Here is an 11,508-nt window from a genome sequence, read left to right as displayed (position 1 = left end):
AATTCGTCCAGGGTGTCAGGTCTACCCATTAGACAAGACCCTCTGTCTATGGGGTTGGTCCACGTGTTGGACTGTTTCGTAATAAACAGCCTAAATGTTTCCATTATTCCCTCTGATCAGTCACAACGGGTCTCTCATTCGTTTTAACGTCGAAAATATTTCCAACATTCAAAAAACCGATTTATGCGAATTTTTCCATTTTTTCCTTCAAAACATCCACTAAAAAAAAAGCGTTCATTCCCCAATGAAAAATCGTACATTTTTCTCAAAATAATTAATAATTAATCGGCCGTCTAGATCTGATTGCCAAACGAAAATGAAAATGAAAATTAATACGCTCAAATTAAGATTGAAATTAAATTAACGAGCTGGACTTTTTCATTCTTTTAATTTGTTATTATTTTTTTTCTGATAGAGACAGGGGGTGGGGGATTTAAAAATCGACTGCTGCACCTGTCGTTTGTGGATAATTTTTTTGCTATTGTATCCTCCGGCTTTGTCGACTGCGAGAGTAGATATTAGACGTGCTCTACCTAGTCATTACGATTCATTTTTTTTCACTTGTAGTATAAAAGTTTGTTTCGTTACTTTAGGGTTTTTAATGGGTTTATCTGAGGGATCTGTAGGCGTGCAATATGGCATGAGGGAAACGGACGTCCTGGTAGTGTATTCCATGTTGATATTAATTATTATAGTTTTTATCCTCGAGACATTTGTTTGGAAAAATAATTCCTGTTTCATTAGTAGCAAAAATCTTTAGTGAGAACATCTAGAATAAATATAGATAGATCTTTATTTTTTGTACTATTATATAAAATTATTGCACATTATATTACATTATATTATATTATATTATTACATATTTCGATAAGAAATGTGTGATAATATAAAGAGATATCAAACTATTAAGATTAATTCAGAATTTTAAGTGATATGAGTCTGTTATCATGGTACATGTCTAGTACCAAAAATTTCACAGGTTTCGTCTTTTGTTATTTAATTTCTTGTTGTAATTTATTGTTATGCTGACACCAGTTTTTTCTTTTTCTAACTTTTTCTATTTTTCCTAGTCATATACGCAATTTATATGCACATTATTCGCTACACTGAGAGAAATATTCAATAAAAATTACGTGTATTTTCCGTAATTCTGGAGCGAAATGTGGTTGTCGGAAATTTTACGGAACTGTCACGTAATTTTTATCTAATGTCACGGAATTTTTCCGCGGTGTTCCGTAATTTTTATCTGAATTATCGGTGAAAAATAACGATACCGTCACTTAAATTTTTCGAATCAACTCCGTAATCGGTAAGTGAACTGAAAGTTCCGTAATTTTTACTAAATATTTCTCTCCATGTAGTATCTCTATAAAATTTTTTCTCTACATTAACTAGACTCGTGTCTCTTTCGATTGCCTCCATCAGATTATATCTATTTCATTCCGCGCTCTCATCATCAGTTCCCAGCCTATCACATCCTCCAATTACTCCGTATTGGTACCACAATATCCAGAATATTTACATTGACAACTAGCAATAATTTTTCATTTTTTCCTGTAGTCGAGTTTTCCTGAAAACTCGTTAAAATTGAGGAAAGATTTGCGTAAAAATGTCAAATTGAGGAAAGATTTGCGTAAAAATTTCAGTCAGTTTCTCCTATACGATTCGATAATTCGTCGCATGTCGTAGTGACATGACCACCGCAATTAATGAATGTAGTTGAAAATTTATCTTTTGTCTCTGAAAACGATAAGAGAGAGGAGTCGTGACGTTGATAAAACGAGCTCTTAGCATCACTCATAAAAATGATCATCGCATTCGCTCCGAGTGGTTAATTTATTTTAGTGTGTCAACTATCAGCGGAAAAAGTACACCCACGGGGTACGTATGTTTGTACTAATAAATATTCGCGATATTAATGGAGAGTCTGTTGGGGGAAAGAGGAAATATTGAGTCTTGCATGATTTATCAAGGCTGCATGCAGCTCAATTCTCATGCGTGCTAATGCTCCTGTCATTACGTATGCACGTGTTAAAAGGCATCACTGGTATATCGAACGTTACGAAACAATTTTATTGTCTCTAGAAGACAAGGCCTAACAGAAATTACCACATGCCGCTCCCTGGACCTGCCATTCATACAGGAAAATTCATAAAATACAATCAATTAAGTTATTTAATGTATGTATCATTACATAAACTGTTATGTACTCCTAATGTGCTCATTAAATATCAATTACACATCGTGACAAATTTTTTTATCTCAACCCAGTGAATTTCCGGGGCAGTATCTCCGGGTTTATTAGAGATTACGTAATTTTACGTACAATTTTTTTTGCAGAGAGCAATGGCAACTGCAAAATTTAATTACGCAAAAGGCAATTACGAAAATTTCCGTATGTTTTTTAGGTTCGGAGATATTCCTCGATAATTTGTCGATTTATTGGAATTTTAAATTACGAGTTTTTTTGGAATTTCAGGGAGAATTGAATATGATGGAAATTTTTGGAAAAGCCACTTCTAATTTTACTTATAATTTCAGAGCTTAATCTTTAAAAGTCGATATGTGAATTTTATTTGATTAGAGATGATTAAAAGAATCAAGTGGAGCGATTCTTTTTGATTAACCTTTTCCCCGGAAAAAATCGGACTGTGAGTTGACCCGAGATAATTACTAGCTATTTTTTGATGAGACAAAGAGGAATGAAGAAGTCTTACGTACAAGTTGGGATGTCAGAGGTTATCTCCATAACTCGGTGGTTTTTATAATTAAAAACCTCGGAAACCCTCAATTTTTATTATTTCTAGTGTTTGTAAACGCTAAAGTCATTGTCAAAGAATAGGAGTGATTATTTCTATTCATTTTAATCTCAAATTAATTCCAATTTTCCCCATTTCAATTTATTCATTTACAAAATTTATTTATTTATTAAAATTTCATTTATTTTTTTTTTATTTATAAAACTTCATTTATAAAAAATACAGTTATTGTTTTCAATCCTAAAATCTGACTATAAATTTCGGAAGAAATAAAAAAATTGCAATTGAAGACAAAATCAGAATTACAACCAAAATTACAGTTACAATTCAACCAATCAAATTGGTAATCAATATAAACGAGAATTAAATGATTCTCGTTGTAATCAGAATGAAAATTAAAACAAGATCGTAATTGAAAATTACAAATTTGTAATTTCAGTCGACAATTGATATGGGGGTCGAGTGCACTCCAGGGGGTAGCTACCAAGACCTTGCACAATTGGTTCAAACCATTATCCACCCCTCAACGCTCTCCCCTTTCCCTTCCATTACCCCCGCCCTCCCTTTTCGCCCACACCCCTGGCCACCCCTTCAACTCCCCTTGACACGAGTGGGGTGGGGGTGGCGGTGAAGAGGGGAAGGGGGGAAGGAGGAGAGGGGAAGTAGTGTGCAACAGCTGGATATGGGTCAATGTCGGTGGACATTACCCACTAACCCACTTTCCACACTTGTCAACATTGCGAATTTATAGCGTGCCCCATTTTTCAGAAAATTATTGGAACCGCTCTTTCCTCTGTATTTCAACGTCATACCTCGTTTATTCTGTTCAAATGCATTTTCACACTGCTAAAATGAACTATCCACTATCGTATTACCTCTGAAAAGAAATGGAGGAAAATGTTTTTTAAAAATTTATGCGATAAGTCACGTAATCGGAAGTGCACAATTTCCACTTGAAGTGAATTTTTCCTTGCAACAACTTCGCCACTCGTATCTCAGAATTGGAGGTAGATAGCGATTTTTTTGCGAGTACATTATTTGTAGGAAAAAATGAAAGCTACAAAAAATATATTCACTAAAATTCCATTATCTTTCTTCAGTTTCGAGAAATTCAATAAAAACTGGTGGAATTGATGCGAATAAATCTTAAGCTCAGAAACTTAAAAAGAATTATTTTCCGCTTAAAATTGTTACTAATAATTTTCATCTGTTATTAGGATTATATATCATCATTATTATTTTTACTAATATTGTTTATTAATTCATCAATATGCATTCATCGTAATTATCTCGTTTTTGATGAATATAGTCGTGCAATAAATGATATTTTGATTTATAATTGATTTTTCGTAGGATAATTGAAACTTTCAATTACCCTAGGGATTTTTAAAGACAGTGTGGAATAACGGTGCATGGGTGTAATTGTCATACGTCTCGAATGCTGTTTTACTGTCGACCTTGGCGTTATGTCGGTGTTATGTTGGTGCGCTAACTGCACCCACGCCCGTTAGATCAATCTTCCTCATGAACGAGCATTATTTATAGCCAAGTACCCACGTGCATGTGTTTACCAACCTTTTCATGTGAAGTCTTCTTACACTTCGCGATGCCTCAGTGAACGAGTAATTCATGCAAATTCGAATACTCCATCGACTCCATATTTACTGACAACGAGAACATCCCATCGAATCAATATCAAATTCAAATTTCGTGGATGTATTTACGTTTACGTCTCCCTTTTTAAATTCATTGTACAATTTTCGAAAATTACATTGAATTTTCGGTTTAAAAGCTTGAAATTTTTAAAAGCTTGAAACGAAAAAGTGGATTTTTTGGATAACTAGCGTATATAGCGCGCTATGCGCGCCAAATCGTCCACGTATGGGGTGTTATCATTGGAATATATATATATATAAATATTCACGTTTTTTTCCAATATAATATATACATATATAGTATTTCAAAAAGAAGAAAGAAAAAAGTCTAAAAATTTGTATAAAAAATAATTTAAAATGTAATAAATTTAATAATTTAATTTAATTTATATATATATATATTATTGTATATATTATATAGATATATATGTATGTTATTCGGTCACTTCGATGACACTGCAATGTTTTAGAGTAAAGTTCAAATCTGAGAACTCAACCTCAAAAACTGAACAGCTCTTGGCATGACCCAGGAGCACCACGTGGAAGTGGCTGTTCAAAGGCTCCCAAAATGTTGATAATTGTGGTTGGTAAAACACAACTTCCAACTGGCGCATCGCTGGATTATGCTGCCTGGCCGGATCACGCAAGAAGATAATGTTCGAATGGAAATTGACGCTCACCTTATGCTCTTCCTCTCTGTGCACTTAAATCCCGTCTTGGTCCCTTCCTGACCATGTTTTTCACAAAGAAGTAATAACTCCACTTTCTCGGAGTTTAAACTACGATTTTCTCGTTCACGTTTTCGGCACATTGGAGGGGTTGCATGGGTGGTGTCAGATTTGCAGTGGGCCAACTCCCTTACACGGTCCATTTCACACTGGTGGTTACTTTGATGACTGTCATCAAACTGACCAGTGCTCCATTTCTCGTGTGCTGGAATTTTCCGTTAAAGTCATCAAAGTACTCGAATAACATACATATATTTTGATATGCATAGCGCCAAAAAAAGCTGACAAAAAACGTTACATGCTTTTTTTAAAAGGGATTTTTCATTGGCGTATTTATACGTATTTATTAATTTGAATTTTCTGGTAATTTTCGATTTTTTCGATTTCTCAAATTTGATGTTGAAAAAATTAATTGTTAACAACTAAAGAACTTTGATACCTGCATTAGCATAGAAAGGCTAATTAAATAATTTAATTACTACTTCCGAGACGTTTCAACGTTATAATTTTAACAAATTATTATTAGCTACGCAACGTTAAACAATTCATGAGTTTGAAATAATGACAAATACAAATGAGAGTGGAAACTTGTGGCAATAGAAATGTAAAATAAATAACAGAAATGACCGATCTTGATGAAAAAAGATTCATCTGACTGATTAATGAGCCCGTGAAAATCGATTTGAAAAATCGAGTATCAAACCTGAAACAATCGATCTTTAGGAGATCGATTCTGGATCGAAAAGCACTAGCCCCAGAATGGCTTATACACGGCCCAGATTAAAACACAATCTTTCAACAGTATATACTCTCTGTCGATCCATTATATTATGTATAGACAGCTAAAACATAACTATATATTTACTACTGTAACTATTGTGAGTTTTAAGATTTTTAAGATGAATATGGAAATAACTTTTAGTATTAATAAAAGACTTTATTTAGAACAAAGATTTTCTGTCAATTGAATAAGTCCATTGTGGAACGTAAAGTTTATGCTATCTGTTTATTTTGTTTGCTTTATTGTTTTTCATGGCAGTGAAGAGGGGGAAAGTAGTGATGAAAATAAGAAAGATTTGGAAGAGTTGAGGAGGTAGTTCGTTTTGAGTTTTCAGAGAGAAGAGACATATTCTAATCACAACGCAATGTTAATTTTAATTTAATACTAATGTACCAAGGTGTTATCTTTTATTATGAAGTTATCAAGTCTTGAATTAAGTTATCAAGTCATTAAGTTATCAGGTCTTGAATAGTTACTTTTGCATTTATTTATTGACGACCACTATGATCCTACACTATTACGTAAATTTAATTACGTAAATTTATGACTTTTCTGTCATTATTCTACGAAAACAAAACCTTCAATCGATTTAATTTTTTTTTGGTATATTCCCACATGCGGCTTCTACCCCAAGTTATTTTCATTTAAAGAACTATCGAGCCGTTGGTTTTTGAAAAATTCTGATGCGTGACGTTCGATGTCAACAAATGAAAAGTCGCCCAAATGTCAAAAATTTCCATTTCAAGTTAAAAACTTGAAAGAAATTGAAAGTTGGAACCGAAAAATCGCAAACAGAAAGTGGTCATTTAACAGCCATTTTGTTCTAACTATTCACCATAAAAATTCCAACAAAAACAGTCGAATGAATATTTTACACAACAACATTAATTTATTAATCACTTGCGAGTTACGGGAAGGGGTGACTCCGGTAACTTTCCACATTATTGTATACCGATTTCTCTCTAAATTTCTCAACTACATTCAGAAATATAAAAATCTAAAAAGTATAAAACCCCTGCAATCGGCATAAATCGTTGAATCTTCAGTAAAACTTCAATTAAAATTCTCCGCCAAATAACAATTATTTTTTTAATTACAATCAATTTAATAGACGACTTCGATATAAAGAAAATTCTACCAATTCTTTATGTATGAATTAATTCAAATATTTTGTTTGATCCCTGAATTCGATTCCGAGTTACGACGCACGTTTCATTGAACATGGATTATCTCTCTTTTTTTTAATGGCTAATTCCGTTGTTTTTCTCGTGAATTCCTGTGTTTATCTGTGAATTTGTCGGCTTATGAAATAATTTTTGGGGTTCAAGTTCATTTTTCTCAGTGAGAAACACTTGATCCATTGACTTTGACCTTGCACTATGGCACACGATAACCTGTTCGATTGTTAGTTTCAAGGTCATGCACAAAAGAAAAGTCCCAGCAGAGACTACTATATTTCTCTATCAATAGACAGAATTTGTTTACTCCTCTTGAAATCGCGGGGAAATCGGTTAGCGTGTACTTTAATTCCATCAAAATTTCACATTAATCTGTCCTTGCTACCGATTTTACTCTGAACTCGAAATTTTATGTAAAATTGAATATACAGAGTGACCATGGGATACGAAAGAAAAGAAAAAAAAAACATTTTTTTTTATCCCCACACATTTGTTGTTAACAAATAGCAGATGCTCAATTCACTACTTCAATATTAATAACTATTTCAATATTAATAGTTAACGAATTGTTCACTTTAATGCATTTTCTGAAGCTGAATTTTTAGTGCAACCTGGAAAAATGTTTTTCCCATTTTTTTTTTGTGATTGATATAGTTATTGTTTATTGTTAATAGATGGTAGAGGTGCATATTGCGGGATGAATATTTGTTAATAGTTAACCAATGGTTCATTTGAAAGCATTTGATTTTTAAATAGCAGTGCATCGTGGATCAAAAAAATTTATTTACAAATCCACTAATCGGTGGTAGAACATGCCATCCATTGTTAATTATTAATAAATGGCAGAGTTTATCATTAGAGAATAAATATTCGTGAATAGTTGTGAGATAGAAGTCGTAGTTACACCGCACTCCTTTGATATCCCCCGAGTTTTTTGAAACTATCTCTGAATCTATGACAGATACAGAAAATTTTGTTATTACCTTTTCTTCTGCTCTTGATTGTCTCCATAAAAAAGGTCCTTACGAAAATTTTGCAAATCGTTTATCATGCCCTTAAATTCCGTCGAAAACGCGCCTTACCCTGCGGTTGTTATCGATTTTACTGTTACGTGGAAATTTTCAGTACAAATTGAAAGTACAGACTGACCATGGGAATACGGAAGAAACAAAGAGAAACTGGTGGATAGTTTTCGAGTGAAAAGAGTGGAAGGTTGCTAAAAAAAAAAAATGCAAAAACCGTTTGGATGCAGCTGTCGAAAAAACGGTCAGTTGCACAATGCGAGGATTGGGACCCGCCTAATTTCTAAAACACTTTGTGGGCCCCAATCAGGGGCCCCATTGTTCCTGAGGGACTCAGCAAGCCTTTTTTTCCCCAAAGATCCTTCTCGTTTCAACTTCACCTAATGACCGCCCAAGGTTTTATCCTTTTTTTTATCTCATCTTGAGTCTCGAGTTGTTTTTAAATTTGAGGAAACTTCACTGTTTTAATGTCTTTTCTACGATCGAGCGGTCAACCAACGGCTTTAATAACAACTATTACACATTTTTCGAACGAAATATTACCGCTAAAATGAAACTCTGCATCGGTAATCACTACCAATGGGAGATAATTGACGAGTATGAAGTGTTTTATTCGAGTCATTGAGGGGTTTAATTACACATTGGAGAAAATGATTTTTCACTTACTGGAAATATTAACTAATTCTAGGAACATTCAATTGTTGGTATCTTCCGTCATTTGAGATTATTCATAATTATCGATGTGTCCCCAAATTTTAGTTATTTTAATATAACTAATATATAATAATTGAATAATAACTGGTTTTTATATTCTTTTAATTCCGTGAATTTCCATTTTTTATTTTTGTCAAACATCTCGTGGAATTGAATTTGAATTTTCCCTTTCCCCATTTATTTATATTTTTCATTTTGAAAATCAATGATAACGATTTGATAATAATAAAGGGAATTCCCTAAAATTTCAGAATCCAAAAATTATCGCGGTATAAATTCCGGTATCAGGGAGTCAACTGGTGAATTCCTGGAATATAAAATGTCTTCCCCCATATTTTTGCTTATCACATTAACTCGGTTATCTGGACCGTAAAAAAAATCATGAAGCCAGATTAAATTCTCAACAAAATGCAGTAGTAAAACAAATCCTCAAAAGATTCCGACATTGCAAGGGAGTGAAATGACCCATGAAACCATGTCCTTGCGGCTACCGGGCAATTCCGTCAACTACATATATATTCCTTTATATACCTTATATATATTGTCATAATTTTAAATTGTCGTATCTCGATTTTGCCGAAGAATTCCCTCAGTCCGTCCTCTATTGTTTTTTTTTTCATTCACCATTTTGTTTATTCCAAAATCTATGATAGATAAACCTGTTCCTGTTCAGAATTTCCGAAAGAATTCAAAATGGAATGGCAGAGTCCAGTTAACCTTTTCTTGTCCTCGGATACTAATGCCAATCGCGGAAAACAAGCAGGAGAAATCAATCTGTAAAGTGATTAAAAAATTCTCCATGTCACAGGAATTCGTCTAGGAATTCCTGCATTTTGCACTGACAAATTGCAGAAAGCAGGAATTGCGGGGAGTGACAGTTGATTATTTTTGGATTTCAGTAGTGAAAAGATGTTAATCGAATTCCAAGTGTATGGAATTGGTTCTGCTGCAAAAACATGTATTTACCCAGTGCTAGAATATTTTTTTTCTCAGTGTTGGAATACAGACGCCTTCCCATGTGGCTGACCTTGACAGCCACCACCACTTATTTTTTACTCATTTTTATTCTCGCAATTCTTCCATCTCTAGTTTTTTTATCACTTCTGTTCTATGTTGTTTTTGAGGGGATAATGCAAACATTTTAGGTAGAGAGTTTTTTTTTTGTTTTTTTTGATCGAAAAGATAAGAGATACACTTTTTTCAAAATTCAAATTTTCCATCAGTAGTTTCTTTCACATATTTTCACTTCTCATACTAGAAATAAAATCCATAAAAAACGTAAAAATGCAAATTCTTTTTTACATCTGGCCCACGGAGCTGATCTATGACTTTTGGGGGAGGAGTCATTTTTTTTTCAAATGCAATTTTTTCATCGACCTAGTGTTTATTTCGGGTATATTTAACTCTTAAATCATCACAAAACTCTCAAAGACACCGAAAAAGTTGAAATAAAAAAAAAATTCAACACTGACTCGCACATGATTTATGACTTTTGGGGGAGGAAAGTGATTTTTTTTCAAATACAATTTTTTCATCAACCAAATGCTGATTTCGCATATATTTAACTCTTAAATCATCCCGAAACTCTTCAACGAAAAAATTGAAATTAAAAAAAAATCACCCCTGACTCGCACATGATTTATGACTTTTAGGGGGGGGAAAGGTATTTTCCTCGAAAATGAATTTTTTCTTAAACCAACTGCTGATTTTGATATTAAAGTCTTAGATCATAATAGCCCTCTCGAAATCATTAAAAAAGTGAAAATAAAAAAAAAAAAATTTTTTTTCATTTTCACTTTTTTGCTTACTTTCAAGGTTGGAACGAGGTCAATGTATGCGAAATCAACGGTTACTTGATTTATCGAATATTGTGCCAGGTAACCACTGATTTGCATCACGAGATATCCGTCAACTCAGAATCGTTCAGAAAACGGTAAATCTACCGCAGACCCCATGCATTTCATTTAAATCGCAGTTCCAAATTTTTTTTCGGCAATTCCATTAAGTCCATTGTTATTTATTATTAACTAACAGTTCAATAAGTATCCATCAAAATGAAAAAATAAATGTGAAGCATTCGAATGCATTCTGACTGCTGAATATGTCAGTGCAGATTTTTTCCTCGATTTATGCGATTTTTTATTAGTTAACAAATGGAAAATATACTTTCTCCCAAAAATCAAGATAAAAAGGAAGGGATATATCAAGTTTATTACCTCGTTTTCCGTGTTATCTCCGGATAACCTTGAGCGGGTGATGGCGGAAGGCCATCGCGGGAGGAGGTGGCGCTCTAGGGGAGGGGGCGCTCTAGAGGAGGGGATTCCCCTTGAATGCTGCACTAGAACTTGACTGGCGCAAGCTCCAACGACCGACCCCTTTCCAATCTGCTATCTCCCTCTTTTCCTCATTTCAAAATTTTTAACATTTCAAAATTACTCCTAAAACCCCCCATTTTTATACAATCAAAAATTTCCCGTCGAATGCCACAAAAAAAAAAGACCCAATGGAATCTGACATTTCAATTACCATCACAGAACACCACATTTTCGATATATTTATAAATACATTTGTTAATTTTGGTTTATTCTTCTTCATGTAATGAATACTCAAAGAATAGTAATTAAAATAATAATAATAATAATAATAATAATAATAATAATAATAATAATAA

The 11,508-nt window shown here is 33.4% G+C and overlaps 1 protein-coding gene across 1 annotated transcript in view; it reads left to right on the top strand.

Annotated features, from left to right (window-relative positions):
• Nucleotides 1-11,508, top strand: part of usp (ultraspiracle) — a 40,382-nt gene that overhangs the window by 2,381 nt on the left and 26,493 nt on the right. The gene's annotated exons all lie outside the window — the stretch shown is intronic.

The sequence above is a fragment of the Fopius arisanus genome, unplaced genomic scaffold (genome assembly GCF_000806365.1).
Source record: "Fopius arisanus strain USDA-PBARC FA_bdor unplaced genomic scaffold, ASM80636v1 scaffold00033, whole genome shotgun sequence".
In the NCBI taxonomy this organism is placed as follows: domain Eukaryota; kingdom Metazoa; phylum Arthropoda; class Insecta; order Hymenoptera; family Braconidae; genus Fopius; species Fopius arisanus.
The sequence above is the reverse complement of the archived record's forward strand: the minus strand, read 5'-3'. Positions and strand labels throughout refer to the sequence as shown.